At 34.9% G+C, this 16,660-nt stretch overlaps 1 protein-coding gene across 9 annotated transcripts in view; it reads left to right on the top strand.

The window, feature by feature from the left end:
- Nucleotides 1-16,660, top strand: part of nav3 (neuron navigator 3) — a 350,214-nt gene that overhangs the window by 182,296 nt on the left and 151,258 nt on the right. The gene's annotated exons all lie outside the window — the stretch shown is intronic.

Raw genomic sequence — 16,660 nt, 5'->3', positions numbered from 1 at the left:
CTAATATCAGTCTGTTTTAATTTTAAATATTTTCCAACTATGTATTTGGGCCTAGGTGTGTGGAAAGCATGCTCTGTTTTTTGTTTGCTCCACTGTATATCTTGAACTGTGAAATTCAAGTTCAAAAAAGTAAATACAATCAACTTAAAGTTTTCAACTCTGCATGTCTGCCAAGAATATTGTACAAATTGTATAGTCATCCTGACCTGGTACTGTCAAGATAATAAAAGGGAGTGTTGGAAACGTAACAAGAAACTACTTGAGCGTCTTCAGACATTTTATAAATCTGTTATGTTCTGGATATTAAAAATGCTAAATGTCTTTGCGCTTTTAACGATGGGGATGCAGTTTGACCATAGTGCAAGGACTAATAGCTATTCAAGTTTGAGTAGATTTCTTATTTCATGGAATATATAATTACATCTTTGATTAGAGAGGCTTTCTTAATGTTTTCTTGGAAAAATAATATGTGGTAGTAAGCAAATTGCTGGCAGTAACATTAAAGCTTTTTTTGTAGAAATATTAAAAATACAAACAGATCTTCTAAATATGTTGAATATTTTGAACTGCATTTTGACAGTATTTAAAGTGGGATATACACAAATAGAATAGTCAAATAAAATTGAAACGATGTTCTAATCTTTGGTTTCTTGTGTAAAATAGCCACCTTGAAACCTTTCTGCTGAACAAAGAAACAGAAATCTAGTCTAAAAAAATCTAGTTCCAGAAAATATATCTGTCACAAAGCCAACAGAAACGTTGAGATAAAAATGCAAATACTTCTTTCTGAGAAGGTTAGGCTTTAAATTGTAATTGTTTTAAATAATGTCAATGGATTTTGAATTTCAATGTAACTGTAATTTGTTAGCTTCATCTCAAACTTTTAAAGCGTAAGTGCATAGAATGTTTGATTTCAAAAATACGAATTTCATATTTTTTTACTGTTAGATTTAAAGAATTAACTTGGACTACTATGGGAAAAATTAAGTTCTTTACAATAAACTTGGAGCAAACTGGTTATTGATGACCCTGATGTGAAAGGTTGTGTATACCACTATCAGTCACAAAAGCCAACCCCACAATTATTTCTGTTACCTTTCACCCTGAGGATCACTCACAAATGTAGAAAGTCCATTAGAGGGCTATCATAAATAGTATCATTTACAACCAGGTGAACTGCCTTGTAATTCATCTGGTCCCTGTTCTATGCCGAAAGCATGTTCTTCTGTGTTTTTCCAAAATAAATAAAGTAATTAGGAAAGTTAATAGACCATTAAAACTGTAAAGTAACTGATGCATTTGACACATTTTAAGAGAATGTTAAAAGATGAGTTAACAAGGACATCAACTTTAGAAGGATAAAACTAGATCTAAGCAAAATTTGAGGTCTTGTTTTCAACCTGCCGAGTTGGAGAAGGGGGGGGGGGCTTTGATCTCAATGAGTTTCTCTTAAGAAACCTTTTATCCAATGTATCTACAAAGCTTTCCCTTAAAGCTAATTTTTGTGTGTTTATTTAGCTTAAAAGCAGTGGTCTGCTCTACATAACATTTGTAGCATAGTTAAGAGGTATCTTTAAATTGTAGCAAGGTTTGAGTTTTGCAACTCACCACAAAAAGTACTCTTTCTACTCCTAGAAAGCAGATCTGTAATGGTCTGTTCTGTGTGAATGCCTTTGGAGTATGTTCTACATAGAGGAAGAATTCCTTCTCTGTACGATAAAAGGTGTAATTAAGTACCAGCTCAGTAATGTAACTTTCCCTAAGAAAATGCACTTTTCTCTTGTTCCTGCACTACTATTGTTATTGGAATGTTGCTATAAAACAGAAAGGAAGCCGTTAATGGGATTTGCATTATCAGCATGACTCTTCCAAGAGCCAAGGCTCAACCTGTGGCAAGTCACAATGGAACACAAGCAGGAAAGGGATTTTCACCTGGAAGCACGAGGAGGAAACCTGATGAAAAGGCCACAGAGAGGATTGCTTCCCTCTGTGTTTTCTGTGTTGTTTTTGTGGGTGAATTTTTAGAAAGCTGCAAAAGGAAATCCTGAATGACTCTTGCCCAGCCTGCTGACTTCTCTTCGCCTGACCATTGTGTTAATCCTGGCAGTGGCTACAGAGACGTTTATAAAAGAGGCGGGAGGAAGCACTTCGTTTGTGACACACAGACTGGGAATTAGGTGACTCCTCCAGAGCCATTAAACACATGCCAAAATAACTATGGTGATTGATTACTCATTACTTGAAAAAAATAACTTCACAAAAAATATGTATAATAAACTATATTTTGACATGATGACTAATAATACATCATCAATGACTAAGATAGGGAGCATGGTGATGCTGTAAACATGCAGATGATTAAGACGTGCTGGAAATGTTATGCTAAACTTGATACTTTGACATGGTTTCATTTAACAAGCTGCAACTTTTGTTAAACTTATTATTAAGAATAATAATATACCGATTTGTGTGATCTAATACCTATCTTTGTTTCGCAGAATCAGAGTGTAGTTCTTTTTTTTACTTTTCAAAATATTTTATATGGCATTATGAAAGTTATTAGTATTGATATTAAAAAAAACATCAAAACCCTTAATTTTGCTTATAATACATATACACTGTATTAAGCATCTGCTTCTAAAGTTTGTGATTTACTGGGTGAATTGCCAATATAAGAGAAAAACATAGGTTCTGGAAATGATAGGCTACAAACATTTTCAGAAAGTTCTAGCCAACATGTGGTGGACAGTGGATAAGTCTTTAAAAGTCTTTATTGCTTGAAGTTACAAGACCATGCTCAGCTTTTCCAGTCTGAAATTCTACACTGATGTCATATAAAATTTCTATATTCTAAGCCATAAGCCTTTCACAGGGCTCTGTGACCAACTGATAGAAGGAATTGTGATTCAGCACTTGAAAAGGTACAGTATCTAGTATTGCTGATTTTCCATTGTTAGTTAGCTGTTAGGTCCCCCTGCTGGTATCTTAATAATATACAGTACAGGCTCTTTATACTCATCATGGAGGAGTAAACAACAGTATTCTTCAGAACTAAGGTCTAACAGATGTTAAAGTTATTGTACGATTGTCCCAATATTTGTATACTGTATGTTACATTTTTTTTATTTATGTGGTTAGCGGGTGCTATTATTCAGAACAACTTAAAATACACAGTACATAAAATAAATACAAAAAACGGTACTAATATGTGTTCCCCTTAACAATAAAATAATAGGAACATTGCAAAGGCTTACCAATGAAGCAGGATTTTTTGTTTATACTTTCTGAAGAGAGCATTTTGCTTATATTGATTATTACTGTAAACTGTTTGAAAATAAATCTAGAATGTAATTGTGTTTGGTGATCTTGCTTTATAGAAACATACCAGCATTTTAAGTGGTGAATAATTTACAGTAGGTGAAATAAATATAGCAATATTGCAAAACCTAAAACTTTAAAGGTTGCTTAATAAAGCCACATACTGTATGCAGCATCACAATGAAAATTCCCATGTGTGTTATTGTATTATTTATGTAATAGAAAGACACTTACTTTTAAATAAGAATAAATGTAATACAACATTAAATAGTCCTGAATATAAATTTGTTTTGAGGGCACTTTTATCCATGTGACTTGCATTTGTTCCCAATTAATAGTCAGGCATTTTACTGGAGCAGTCTGTGTGAAGTAGTACAGTACCTTGCTAAAAGGTTCAGCAGTGAAAGCTGTTCATCACTGAAAACAATGCTTTTAGAAAGTTTGCTTTACTTGCTGATACTGTGTGTTATATCAGCATCAGCCCAGCTGGAGCTGTAAGAATCCTTATTGATGAGAAAAGTCATCCTCCCACAGCAGACTGAGAGCTGTGAGGGGCAGAGATGACCTCAGCTTTCACAATATGATCAAAGGCTTTCTGTTGGAGATCTGATTTCCTTGCAGTCCAATTAAACAGTTGTCATTCTTGATATATATTTTAGATAATATCACGCCCAGAACATGCTAATATTTTTGCACTCCGCAAATTTATACATTTTGTTACAAGTCAGAAGTCAGTTTAACCTAGTTTTTGTTATCTTCTGCTTTGGAATGGATAACTGCCATATGTACATTTAAGACGTTGAGGAAGCCAGTGGAAGTAGTAAGAGTATAAAGTGAGGGGTAATAGACAGCATTTGTTTCTTCTCAATTAAATGTTTTAATTGTAAATCTCAAAAAATATCCAGACTGCATCTCCCATAAAAGATGAGATAAGGTGCAAGTGCAGGTTGGGTTACATTGTTTTTCTTCATAATGGGAAAAGCAGTCTTATTACAATTGCTATTATTTTTCTATCATTAGTTATCAAATACATTTGAAAGACTAACACGCTACCTTACCTGTAAATAATATTATTGACTAATTAAAAAAAAACATATCTGCAGGTGCAAAGGTCTTCACCTCTCTATACAACAGAAACAGTTTTTGCTTTTTATTACTTAAATATGCAAGCACAATTAGAAATACCCTAAACATTTGTTTCTGGACAGCTTTGGATTGCCATTCCTAATACAATGCTGAGTCTTAGAGGTGTTAAAATATTACTGCTTTACGTACTTATTGTGTATGTAAGTGCATTACTGAATAACATAATGTAATGTGATCCAGGGTTAAAGGTCACAGTGTCTGCACCTGGCCTACTACTGTATGTTTTTTCTACCAAAGGTCAGACAGCCATGATGCAGAAACTGATATCTGACTGGGCTCAGTAACCTGATCCTTTTCAACCGTGGTGCTTTGCAGTTTGGAAAGAAGTTCATGTTTTCTTTTCAAAGTACAGTAGAACAATATACATTTATGCTGATTTTATTTACTGCACATTGGGATTTAGTATTAAAATCTGTTCCTTTGTCATTTAAGGTTTTCTTCTCTAAAATTCTTAATCAGTATGATTATATATTTTCTTTCTATATACTGTATAATATACTGTATGTGATTCCCCATGTAAGTGGGTTTTCTGTCAGTCATCCACATTCCATTGAAGGAGAACATTGCAATAAGCACGTTTGCAATAACTGGAAAAACCACCCAGGTGTACCTGGCCAACAAGAATTTTGAGTAGATTCATCCTGACCATTGTTTTCATAATCTCTTACTGTAAGGATTTATCTGAGTTTATCTTATATGTTAAAGCAGTTATCCTTCAAAAAAGAAACCAGAGACTAATTGGAGAATAGAGCTGTTAATGGAAGACCATCACCTGATACTTAGAATTTGTAATCTTAACCTTTTCTCAAATTTTTGGTGTACACCTCACATTCATTGTCTTCGTAAATGGTCCTTAGTATGTATTATTACTTTCAACTGGAAACATATCCTATTTTAAAAATCTATATACTGGCTGTCACCCTTCATATGGTAAGTACCGTAAGCATAAATGTTATTTTTTTCAAAACATGCTTGATACTTATATAACCATTTGTTATTGTTTGCTAGATGTAAGAAATACAAATTCTACGCCTTTCATTCCTTTTCAGTTTCCTAGCTTTGAAAAATGTAAGACCGTCAGTACCCTCTAGTGGGCTCATTAAGAATATGCTTTTAGTAGGCTATAGAGCACACATGGACATAGTTTGTTTGCAGAGGCAGCAGATACACGGCTGGTCATCCAGTTAGAAAGCTGTTAATCTGACTTTAGTAGTCAGTCCAGAAGATGTTGAACTATGGCATTTGTTCATCACTTAAAATTATTGCAATCAGGCCATTTCCAGACTACGGCGTGCTCCTACTGTATGTTTTGATGTACATTTATGCTCTAATGATTTTCACCTCTTCAGAAGTGTCTGTGTAGAAGACTCATGTCTCTTTGTGCATGATGCTGGCAGCCATCATAGTGCAGCAAACTACTGCACAGCAATGGGTTACACCACCTTTTAAAATCTGGTTCAAAGAAAATGACTTATACAGTATTTTAGAAATGCTCAGAAGATGTACTCCAGGGTAGAAAATGGACTAAGACCATTTTCTCTAAGATTACAATGCTTAAAATTACATTTTTTTGCTCGAAGAAGACCCCAGATTACCAATTACCAATATTCAATAGCTGCACAACTACAGACTTGCAGATTTACAGTACAGTATTGTGTTTTGAAATGTATAAATTTGGGCTCTCAGGAGTAGCCAAACCCCAAGATAGTCTTTTTTTTTTTCCTCCAGAGCACTCTGCCCTCATTCACTGCTCTCTGATGTGGGAAAGATGGGTGGTTTGGCTCTGAATATTCTGAAGGCATAGTCAGAAAAGACAGATCATTTTTGAGAGCATTGACATTGCATAACCTTTCATTCACCTGAGGTTGATTAGATGGCCTGTTCCGGGGAAATACTGACATTTTGGATGTCAATTTTGAAGGCAGGCAACATAAATACATCTAAAGACCTGTGAGGTTGTGCCTGAAGTGCCAGTTTGCATTTGAGATTCAGGTATTTAAGTGAAGACAAGGAGCTAGTGAATTACCATTAGAAAGAATGAGAGGATTTGAATGGACTCCCGGAAGCTGTGACTATGTGTTTAAACAGTGGTTTTTGAGATGTTACCATCACAAAAAAGAGGTTTGGTGTGGTTAATATGTCCTGTGCTGGCAGATACAGTCTTGCAGATGTTTAAGAAACAGTTACTGTACAGAGTACTGTTTAAGATATTTGTTATTCCACACACAGTAGTTGGTATCTATGTTATGAATTTAATCTATTAACTGTACATTGGGCATTCAGAAGCACTGGTTCTGCTGGAGCCACTTCAATTCTTAACGGCAGTTGTCCTCATATAGAGGGAGTTCAGTAATGTGTTTAATAGTGATATGCAAGGAAACTGAAATCAAGTAGTTCTAGTGGTTTGTGTAAAGGTCCGAGCAGGAGATTCCCAGACAGAGACTGGAGCCTTTGCATTATTCTGAAGTAGGTGCTTATTCTTAATGTTAAGGATTTGAAAAACGTCCTCAGGATAAAAAAAAGCTAAACAAAAAAGGACATTGTGTAAAAGGTTAATACGTTTTCTCTAAGTTATAATGTGTTCTATTCTCATTTTAAAAATCCAGCTACTCCACTTTCATTCCTGCTGGACAGTAGCACTTACTGTAGCTGCAGGTACTGTATGTACTGTATGTATAGTATGTTTAAAGCGGCTCACTACTGGATTACATTTATTTTCAGTTTCTTTATGCCACATTAGCTACACTAATGACATGCCCGACTGTGGTACTGATAAGTAATTCAAGGACAGTGCTTAGAGTGTGCCAGGAGTGAGAAATGACTAAAATGTTAACAGCCATTGACTCACCTTTCCTAAGTGGATGACAATAGGACCAGTCTTAATTAAATACTGCTTGAGTGCCAGATTAAGTTTAGCAGGTTAAAATGGCTAGGCAAAGCACTGGATGACTCACTTTTAAGCAAGTGCAACACTCTTTCCTACAAGTACTTTCATATGTATTGAATGAGACATTTTTTGAGTAAGACTGGGAGGAAAAGGGGGATTTCAGTTCTGCTATTGTCGGCTTTACGGTTTTATTATGACACATGTGCCTTGAGACACACTGTTCACTTGATTTGTGCAAGTACAGAATTGAACCCATTAGCACATTTAGTATCTGGCAGATGGGGAAAGCAGAATCTGCAGATTGCCTTATTAAATGATAATTTCAAAACATCTAGAAGAAAAATGGGCACCACATTTTATGAGACTGGCCCTTTTCTTGCTGGTGGAAATATGCCAAAAAATGATGCCAGTTCACTCTAGCTGATTTCAGTACATATGGCCTCCAGTTTGTCTCCTTTCAATGGGACTTGCAAGCCCTTTGGAACTGTGACCAGTAATTGTATGTTTTCTGTTTACATATTGCATCATAATTTATTTGCAAAAAATACAAATTTCCTTGTAAACTACTAATTATAGAGTGGGCACTAAATAACTAAGTATCATTCTGCGAGATGGAATTTATGCATCATGGTGTCAGTGCTAGATTTTGATTTTAATGCTCTTAACTTTGTTTACAGCACATGAAATATACAATTATAAGCCTCCTGAAGATAAACAGTATTACACTTGTTCTCCTACAGCTGTTAGATAAGCCTGTTAATTAAAACATAATTTGCTCTTGTATCCATTGAGGTTTTGTGTCATAGCTTGTGGTTTTATTAATTCATTCCCTCTTTTTCAATTATTTCTCATTTCTTACTTCGCTATGTTTTTTTTGTTTGCGCCACATAGTGCCTTAGAGCCTGGAAGCTTGCCTCAGTTTGCCAGAACCAATTTGATTGGAAGTTTCAGCGTTTACATTCATTTGCTGTTTCCACCCATTTTTTTTAATAGAACAATCGCTTAATGTAAATAAAAGTGACAATAATGAATTAATTCAGCAGAGTTGGTGTTCTAATGAAAAAGTTCCACCAAGACCTGTGATAACAACCAGCTGATGTGTATGCTGGTAAGCAAACTGGACAGTTTTATTGAAAAGCACCTTACAAAAAGGAAAAATCGGTATTAACTATTGATTAATATGCATAATAACCTTCTCAAAAGCATATGTGGTGGCATTTTACTTCAAACCATTCCCACCAAACTTCCTCTCATTATTAGCAATCTTTGCTGTGTATCGTCATGGAGTTCTGTCACACTTCCTGTGCCATGTATCGCCTGCTCTTGTATGTTCAGCCCTTATCACCTCACAGAGCACTGCTGTGATGACTGCACTCCACTCTGTTGTCAGACTCATCCTGTAACATTTCACTAGCATTCTGACAAGGTAGCCAGTGCAATAGTACCAGTTTCAAAACATTTCTGTCTTCTGGCGAAAATGACAAAATATTTTTTTTTGGTTATACATCATCATTATCATGTTGAACGTTCTTCACTCAAACGTCACTTTTCTCTGGGTTTTCATGATGCTGAAGCCTGGAAGAATGTTCCTTTACAAATGAACCAGCTCTTTTTACTGTATCTATTTCTATTTACACCTTTATGTTTTAAGTCCAATGAAACAATCCTGATTGTGTTTTGCCTCTGTTTTTCTTCTTAATCCTCTGGATCGAAAAATTCAGAAACTAAGATAAGATAAGACTTTATTAATCCCATATGGAAATTGAAGTGTTACAGCAGTCCAGCCCAAGACAAGCAAAAACAGACATCAGAATAGTTATAAAACAAAAGACAACAAAATAAATAAAAATAAATAAATACATACATACATAGGTGTGTGCAAAATGTGATGATCATAGTCACTGTAAAAACAATAAAATATGTGCAAAATGTGCAAAAGGTCACATCAAGTAGTTGAACTACTTGATCTGACCAGAAGACTCATCTCTGTTTCTCCTTTGATCAATCTTTTTGGTTTTGTGTCTATTTGTATAATTTAATTTGTTTACCTTGTATGAACAAAAGTTGTGTTAGTTGCACACTACTTACTGTACATGCTCATTATGGATTCCTTTGACAAGAATTCACTATTTAATATCTTCAGTACTGATCTGAAAATGGTTTATTCTGGACTTGGTGAACAGATTATATTTGAGTTGTTCTACCTATTGTGTCTCACTAATTTTTAGCTGATCTGGTACCAGGTCTTCTGCTGCCTATGGTCTGCTCTGTGTCGTGCATAGATTTTCTTTTGTTCTTCCTCATGTAATAACCTTTCTAGTAAAAAGCAGGTATTGTCGCATGATCTGCACTGTACCATCTCCTTTTTTCAATTGCCTCTTTCCTCAGTTATCATAACACTTTTCCTTTACTTTCTCCCACAGTTTGTAATGGCTAATTTTCTCACTTAGACTGGGTGATAAATTGGAAAATATCTACTCTATCGCTAATCTTCACAGAAGTATAATGCCACTAAAACATTTGTAAAATACTTGTGTTACAATTATGTTACCTTATTAGAAATTCATTAAAATGTGAAGTGTAGAATACTGATATATACACTGTACACCCACATTTACACACAGCTTTAATGCTTAAACCTACTGTATTCCAAACATGGTTTACGATTTGCTGGTAGAATATTAGCAAAGTTATAATTTTGTGGTGCTATAATATTATGTGTGTATGCCATGAGCATCTGAAGGTTACCTTGAAATGTTTAAAGCTAACTGATCAGATGTTAAAGACTGAAGATTTTTTTTTTCGAGAATAACTTGCAAGTGATTACATTTTCTGTTTGGTTTTATTACGGAAGTGAGTGTCTATTTTTTCAGTTTTACTAATGGGTGCCATGAAATAAGGCTGCTGCTCTAAATTGTGTAAAACTGTTGTGCCAATTCTTGGGGAAAAAAAGAATGTCAAGGCCAGTGTTGTTTACTCCACAGATGAATGTGCTTGTCTGGATTTCCTGTTCCATGGCCATTCTCAGTTTGAAGTGGTTAAGTACTTCTGTACTTAAGAACTTCTTGCCAGCAGAAACCGTTATAGTAACTGTTCCTAATTACGAGGTCTCTGGCTTGGCCAAGCAAATCATATTCTGTTTTACCATTTCATCTCCTTGAACCTTTTGAAGTGCAGAACTCAGCTTTGACTGACATGTTTTGAACATCCAAGATGAGAATTCATCCAAATTATGTACCACTGTGTAATAATTTCATATTCTAGTATTTTATTTTTTTCATTTTTTTTCAGACATAATTTGGGTGATTTCCTGCAAATCATTTTGAGGTGCGTCAGGGTTTTCTGTAATTTAATTCTGGCACTGGGACTTGTTATCACACCTGTGCTATGTTAATAGGACCTGCTGTCACTAATCCTCATAATGTACAGTAGGTTAGAAAAGTGGTCTCATTCTGCATTTCAGGATATAATAAAGGACACATGGTTTGGCAGATCTGCAGTAGATTGAGTGTCAATGATAAGCCATACATAAAAGAAGTAAAACGATACCAAAATGCCTGTTTTAACTGTTTCTTCAGAAGTTCTGAAATAGTGATTCTTAAATTAACTTGATATTGTTGGAGAACTGATTGAAGAAGCTTTTCAGGGTTGGACTTTCATCACATACTGTAGGAAAGTTACAGTGAAACTTTTCCTAAGTACTATGTCCTATGTGCAAACTGATAGTTTGGCACATTTACTAGATTTGTTTTGTTTTAAAATCAGGGGGCATCAACACTTCAAGTGATGTGCAGTTGATAATATAGATGCTTGCTATGGAATGTGTTAGCTCTAGATTAAGATGTTCTTTACATTCAGCCTATTGCTGTTACAATGTCTACAGTATAATAATAATAATAATAATAATAATTGCTTACACATATATAGCGCTTTTCTGGACACTCCACTCAAAGCGCTTTACAGGTAATGGGGACTCCCCTCAACCACCACCACTCCCCTCACCTGGATGATGCGATGGCAGCCATAGTGCGCCAGAACGCTCACCACACATCAGCTATCAGTGGGGAGGAGAGCAGAGTAATGAAGCCAATTCATAGATGGGGATTATTAGGAGGCCATGATAGGTAAGGGCCAAAGGGAAATTTGGCCAGGACGCCAGGGTTACATCCCTACTCTTTTCGAGAAACACCCTGGGATTTTTAATGACCACAGAGAGTCATGACCTCGGTTTTACGTCTCATCCGAAGGATGGCACCTTTCTACAGTATAGTGGGACTTGTATTTAAATATAAATACTGTGGGACTTTTGTATAGTACATTTAGTTTGATTGAAGCTGTGTTTGTTTCTGCTGTTCCCAGATATGCATACTTTACTATTGGGTATGTTTCTGCCAATATAAGGTGCCAGCTAAAAGCATTTTTTGCATACAAAATAATATTATGTACATATACTGTATAATTAAAGGACTAATGGTAATCAGCATATTTTTAAAACATACAGTAAATATTCACATTTTTTTGCAAGTGAGGTGGGAAAAGGTTTAGTTACAGTGAGAAATACTTGAGAATATGTTTGCTACTGTATGAATTTTTGTCTGTCCCAGTATGTGTGCTTTAATATTCATGAGTCTGAATTCTGTCTCCTGCTACTGTAAAGTGCCACAAATGTCTCAGGGGAAGGTTACAGAACATGAGAGGCAGCACATACAACTCACTCGGGTGTTGCTGGATAAACAGTTTTTAAACAAATATAATTAAATATGCTTATTGTGAAGTAGGTTGCCTTCTGTGAAAAGTCTACCAAAAACCATCTTCCTCATCTGCTTGATTTTGGCTCATTTTACTGTATAATAACAAGAACCTCCATGCTAATGCAACTAAGATATGTTGCACTATAATATTAAGAGTGTCTTTTCTAATTTTGCTATCTCCATTGTAGTTGTATTGCATTAGTCTTAATAGCTTGCCAAATAGAAGCATTTACGAGAATCTCTTTAAATGACTGGAATGATTTACATTTAAAATGTTTTGTTTGTCTGAGGTCTTGTTTATATCCATTTTAAAATTGGCAGTGTTTTCAGGTTTCAAATCCAAATCAAATGGATTGCTTTCCAGGGATGTTTTAACATATATTTGAATTGTCATGTTAACAAAAAGAACAAGAGCAACAAGATCATTTTTTTTAAACTTCTTTTGTTTAATATGAAACTAACAGTTTAATATGAAAAAAATGTATTTAAAATGTCTGCAACATAATTTTAGGTACCACAGGAAAATGGACCGTGACAACTATACTCTCACAGTTTTGTTGCTGTGTGCTTAGCAGTAAATGTTTTGCTAAAAATTTTAATTAACTGAATTATTAAGAAGAACCTTATGTTCCATTGCTCTAATATTATTGGATATGTATCATTATCATTGTTCCTTATCTTGAAATAAAATATAAATATGTCAGACTCACTGTAATTTTATGCTACATTGACTGTCTAACTGTGTTTTAATGCTGTACATTTTAACTAATAATAATTGAGAGAGCTTTAAATACTCTGAACTGAAAGTGTCATTTAAATAGGGGTTAAGTGTGTAAAGTCCATGAACTGAATGCATTCACTGATGGATTGCAGAGAAGAGCTCTTAAAATGTAAAAAAAAAACTACATATCAATATCTTGACATCTTCCATTTCCTTTAAAATAAAGAGTTGTGTCTTTGCTTGACAAAGAAACTGCACTAACACCCTGTGACAGCAGCAGGGTTTGTTTGAATTGGTAACTGATGAAGTCAGCTGATCGCAGAGTTTGGCCAGTAATTGCAGATCGTCCAAATCTGCTGCCAAATGATCAAATTATTGCCATATGCCCTTTTGACCGCTGTGTTGGTTGCTTTCATGAGGTTCTGGGAAGATTCATGATATCTACTAAAAATTCCCATGTTAAAAAAGATCTGAAATATAGACTGATGTTAAAAGGGGAAAGAAAACATTGTTCTTTCTCTCTGGGCTTGTGGTTTAAGAGTATCACCAGCTAAAATTATGTATTTATTATGCTGGGATTTCGCACCTCTAGACTGCAGTTCCAAACATCTGAAGTAACTGAAATCTCCTAGTATAATGTGTGTGGTGTATAACATTACACCGTGTCCAACAAACCTTACTTGGTCTTTAACTGCTTGCTAAACTTAATTTACATTGTATTGTATGTGAAGATCTATAGAATTCCAGGGTTAAGTGGAGGAATATTATCAGCTTTATGGTTTTATGATTGATTTCTTTTCTGTTTTAAACAAGCCAGTTGGAAGTGTATTGTAATTCAACGTATTCCCGTGTTGTCTGAATTTCTGTGAGGTCTGTTGTAGGCTGGCATGCCGTTATTTCATGTCTCTTTGAAGAGGCTTGATGGAATGGTAGAATGATCAGGAATGCATTTTATAATACAGCAAAACTATCTGTATAACAGCAAGTAATGCTGAGCATTAGCTATGCTAGTTTTGCATAGCCAAAAGCTTCTCTCTCTACCTAACACCTCCCTATGGAAGTTCTGAGCTACTGCATGTTACTTACAGTACCTGCACACCGAAAGACACTGCAATGTGATCAGACTATAAAGCAATCCATCTGCTATCTGCAAAGCATAGTCACATTGGCGTAGAACAGATTGTTTTCTTATGAGAACACGCTGAAGAATGTCTCCTCTTATGCATATGGAAGGTATATTGTTAGTTCTTTTAACAGCAGCTAAACTGTTTTAAAAGGTGGGGAGGAAACCTGAAATGTTTTTTGGAGGGTTTAGTCTTCGGATTGATTGGTAAGGCTTGAGGGGGCATGCTGATGGCTAGAGCTTATGTGTAGCTTTCATAGTGGACAGCCAGGCAGTTTAAAGGCAAAATGTGGATTAGAATGAAAGCAAACTGAATCACAGGAAAGACAAAATTAACCTATAAACTGAGAAATATAACATTATATTCTGTTCTAGGAAATTTGCTGTATTTGGTCTTAAAGAGACCACATCTATTTTTTAAAAATAAAAAGCTATGGCTGGTTAAAGTACCAATAACAATACCAGTTTTAGAGATCGTGAAAGATTTTTATTTATATTTTTGGATGTCTGGGAAATCTGTTCATAGCTGATGACAGGGTCAGATAAATTTGCATTTGTTTTATCCATGATGTTTAGGATTGTCGTTAACTCTGGTTCTTGGCATAGTTTTTTTTAATGAATACATACAGTAAGGTATGCAGTTACATATCAGTTTCTTTATGATATTAGGAAAGATGTTAGAAATACAAGATTTATTGATATTTAGATAGAAGGCTAGGCTGGAAAAGTGGCAAAGCTTTAATTGGTAACATCTGGTAATAGGCATAGTGTCCTCTTTCCTTTTTAGACTAAACAACATGCAGCAAAGAAACACAGTTCACACAAGTAAAATGTACTGAATGTTCTGAGAATTGTGACTTTAATGTACTGTATTCTGCATTTCTCTTTACTCTGGCTGCCATTGTGTCAAACTGAACTTGCTCTTGAATATTAAGAATCGAATACTAGAATGAGTTTAATAAAGTGCACCAAATGATGTGTTTTGACTTATTTATTATTTCATACTATACATACATATTTAATTTTTAAATTATACAGATTAGTTTGTTGGGAATAAATGTAGTTTTTCTAGTATTTATTATTTATAAAAAGCTGTTTAGGAAAGATAAAAGCCTTTATGTTTCGCTATTTAAATGCAAATTTCCTCATCAGATCAAAAGTATTTACTATGGAGAAAAAGCAGCAGTACAATCTATTTTCATTCTTCATTGACTTCTCTAAATGCTTAAAGACAATTATCACGTTAAACAGGCAAAACATAATTTGGTTGGAAAGAATAAACTCTGCTTCCTTTTTTTGCCTCATTCAATTAATCATACTTTATGATTTCACAGAATATAGTGATATTTGGTTATTTCTTAAACTGTTTCATTTACTCCCATTGAAAAACAAATGACACTTAACTACAAAGGAAAGTGTGAAACGCTTGATCGGCTAAATTATTGGGTTTTATTGTAAATCATAGTAATAGTTATTTGATAGTCAATCAGAATTAATAGATTTGGACTATACTCTTATACGTACTTGTTAATAACTGTAATAGCGCAGGTAGTAATGAAAGAATTAGCAGTAATAGTAGTAGTATTGTACATTTGTGTTTTTATTTTCGTGGAATTGGTGTTTGGAAGTTAACGAGACCATATAAATGTGGTTTGGAAGCAGTTTCTAGTGTACGAAATTGAGAGTGCAACTGAGGCGCTTCACTTCTTCCTTTTAACTTCTCTTTGTGGGAAAAGCTGGAAAAAACCACAACAGATAAGCCTTTGAACACTTGCTCTTTTGAAGCATGGCAGAGATATTAAAAGGAGAAAAAGTATGTTTAATTAGAAATGTGGGTGGTTTTTGAAGAGAGAAGAGTGTGTACTGTATGTGTGCGTTGGGGGAGTCATTTTTAATAAGGTAAAGGAGGAATAAAAAAGGACATTAGCCAAAAGCTGGTTAGTTGTTGGTTGCTAAAATTTGAAAATGTAAGACTTACCTGATAGACTGGCCCTCTTTTACTTTTTTTAATATGAGGCTTTTGCTTTGTATCACCAAAACTTCAATGTGAGGTTTAAGATGGAGGGAGTTTCCGGTTTAAGAGTACTTATGCATTAGTTTTAGTTAAACTTATGGGTATGGCATGAAAGACAAAACAACAGCAATAAAACTTGGTATGGTTGCCACATTATTAAGGGATTATGCAGCAGAAAATCAGCTAAGCTGGTTGCTAAATGGGAAGTGAATAACTGGTTGTCTTGCTGTTTGGATTAATCTGAAGTTCACAAAAAGAGAGACTCTTTGAGAATGGTCACCAGAGTAATTGTGTGGTTCTTGGATGGACTCCCGTGGCCTTCTTTTTGAAACCCAAGAAACTGGCTTAACACACCATATTCTGGATGCCCAATTTTAAAAGCAAGTCACCCAGATAAAGCAGAGTTTTAATGCCTTCACTTTTTCTGTTCGGTTTGCATGAAATACTCGATACACCGCAAACGAACCGCTGCGTTTACCACTTTCATCTGTCAAATGCCGTTTTGGGTTAGCATTCACTTTTGTCTGGCAAGTGAGCAGAAACTTTTAATTAGAGTCTCCTGTAAAATGTTATTCAATGCAAAGACCCAGGATTTGATAAACGATTGCTTGTCATAACTGCTTTATATCAGCACAGTACTTTCGCAGGTATTGTGCTATTCGTATTCCTTAAAAAAATATTTGATCCATTTCAAAGTACA

Source organism: Lepisosteus oculatus, chromosome 7 (assembly GCF_040954835.1).
Source record: "Lepisosteus oculatus isolate fLepOcu1 chromosome 7, fLepOcu1.hap2, whole genome shotgun sequence".
Lineage (NCBI taxonomy): Eukaryota > Metazoa > Chordata > Actinopteri > Semionotiformes > Lepisosteidae > Lepisosteus > Lepisosteus oculatus.
The sequence above is the reverse complement of the archived record's forward strand: the minus strand, read 5'-3'. Positions and strand labels throughout refer to the sequence as shown.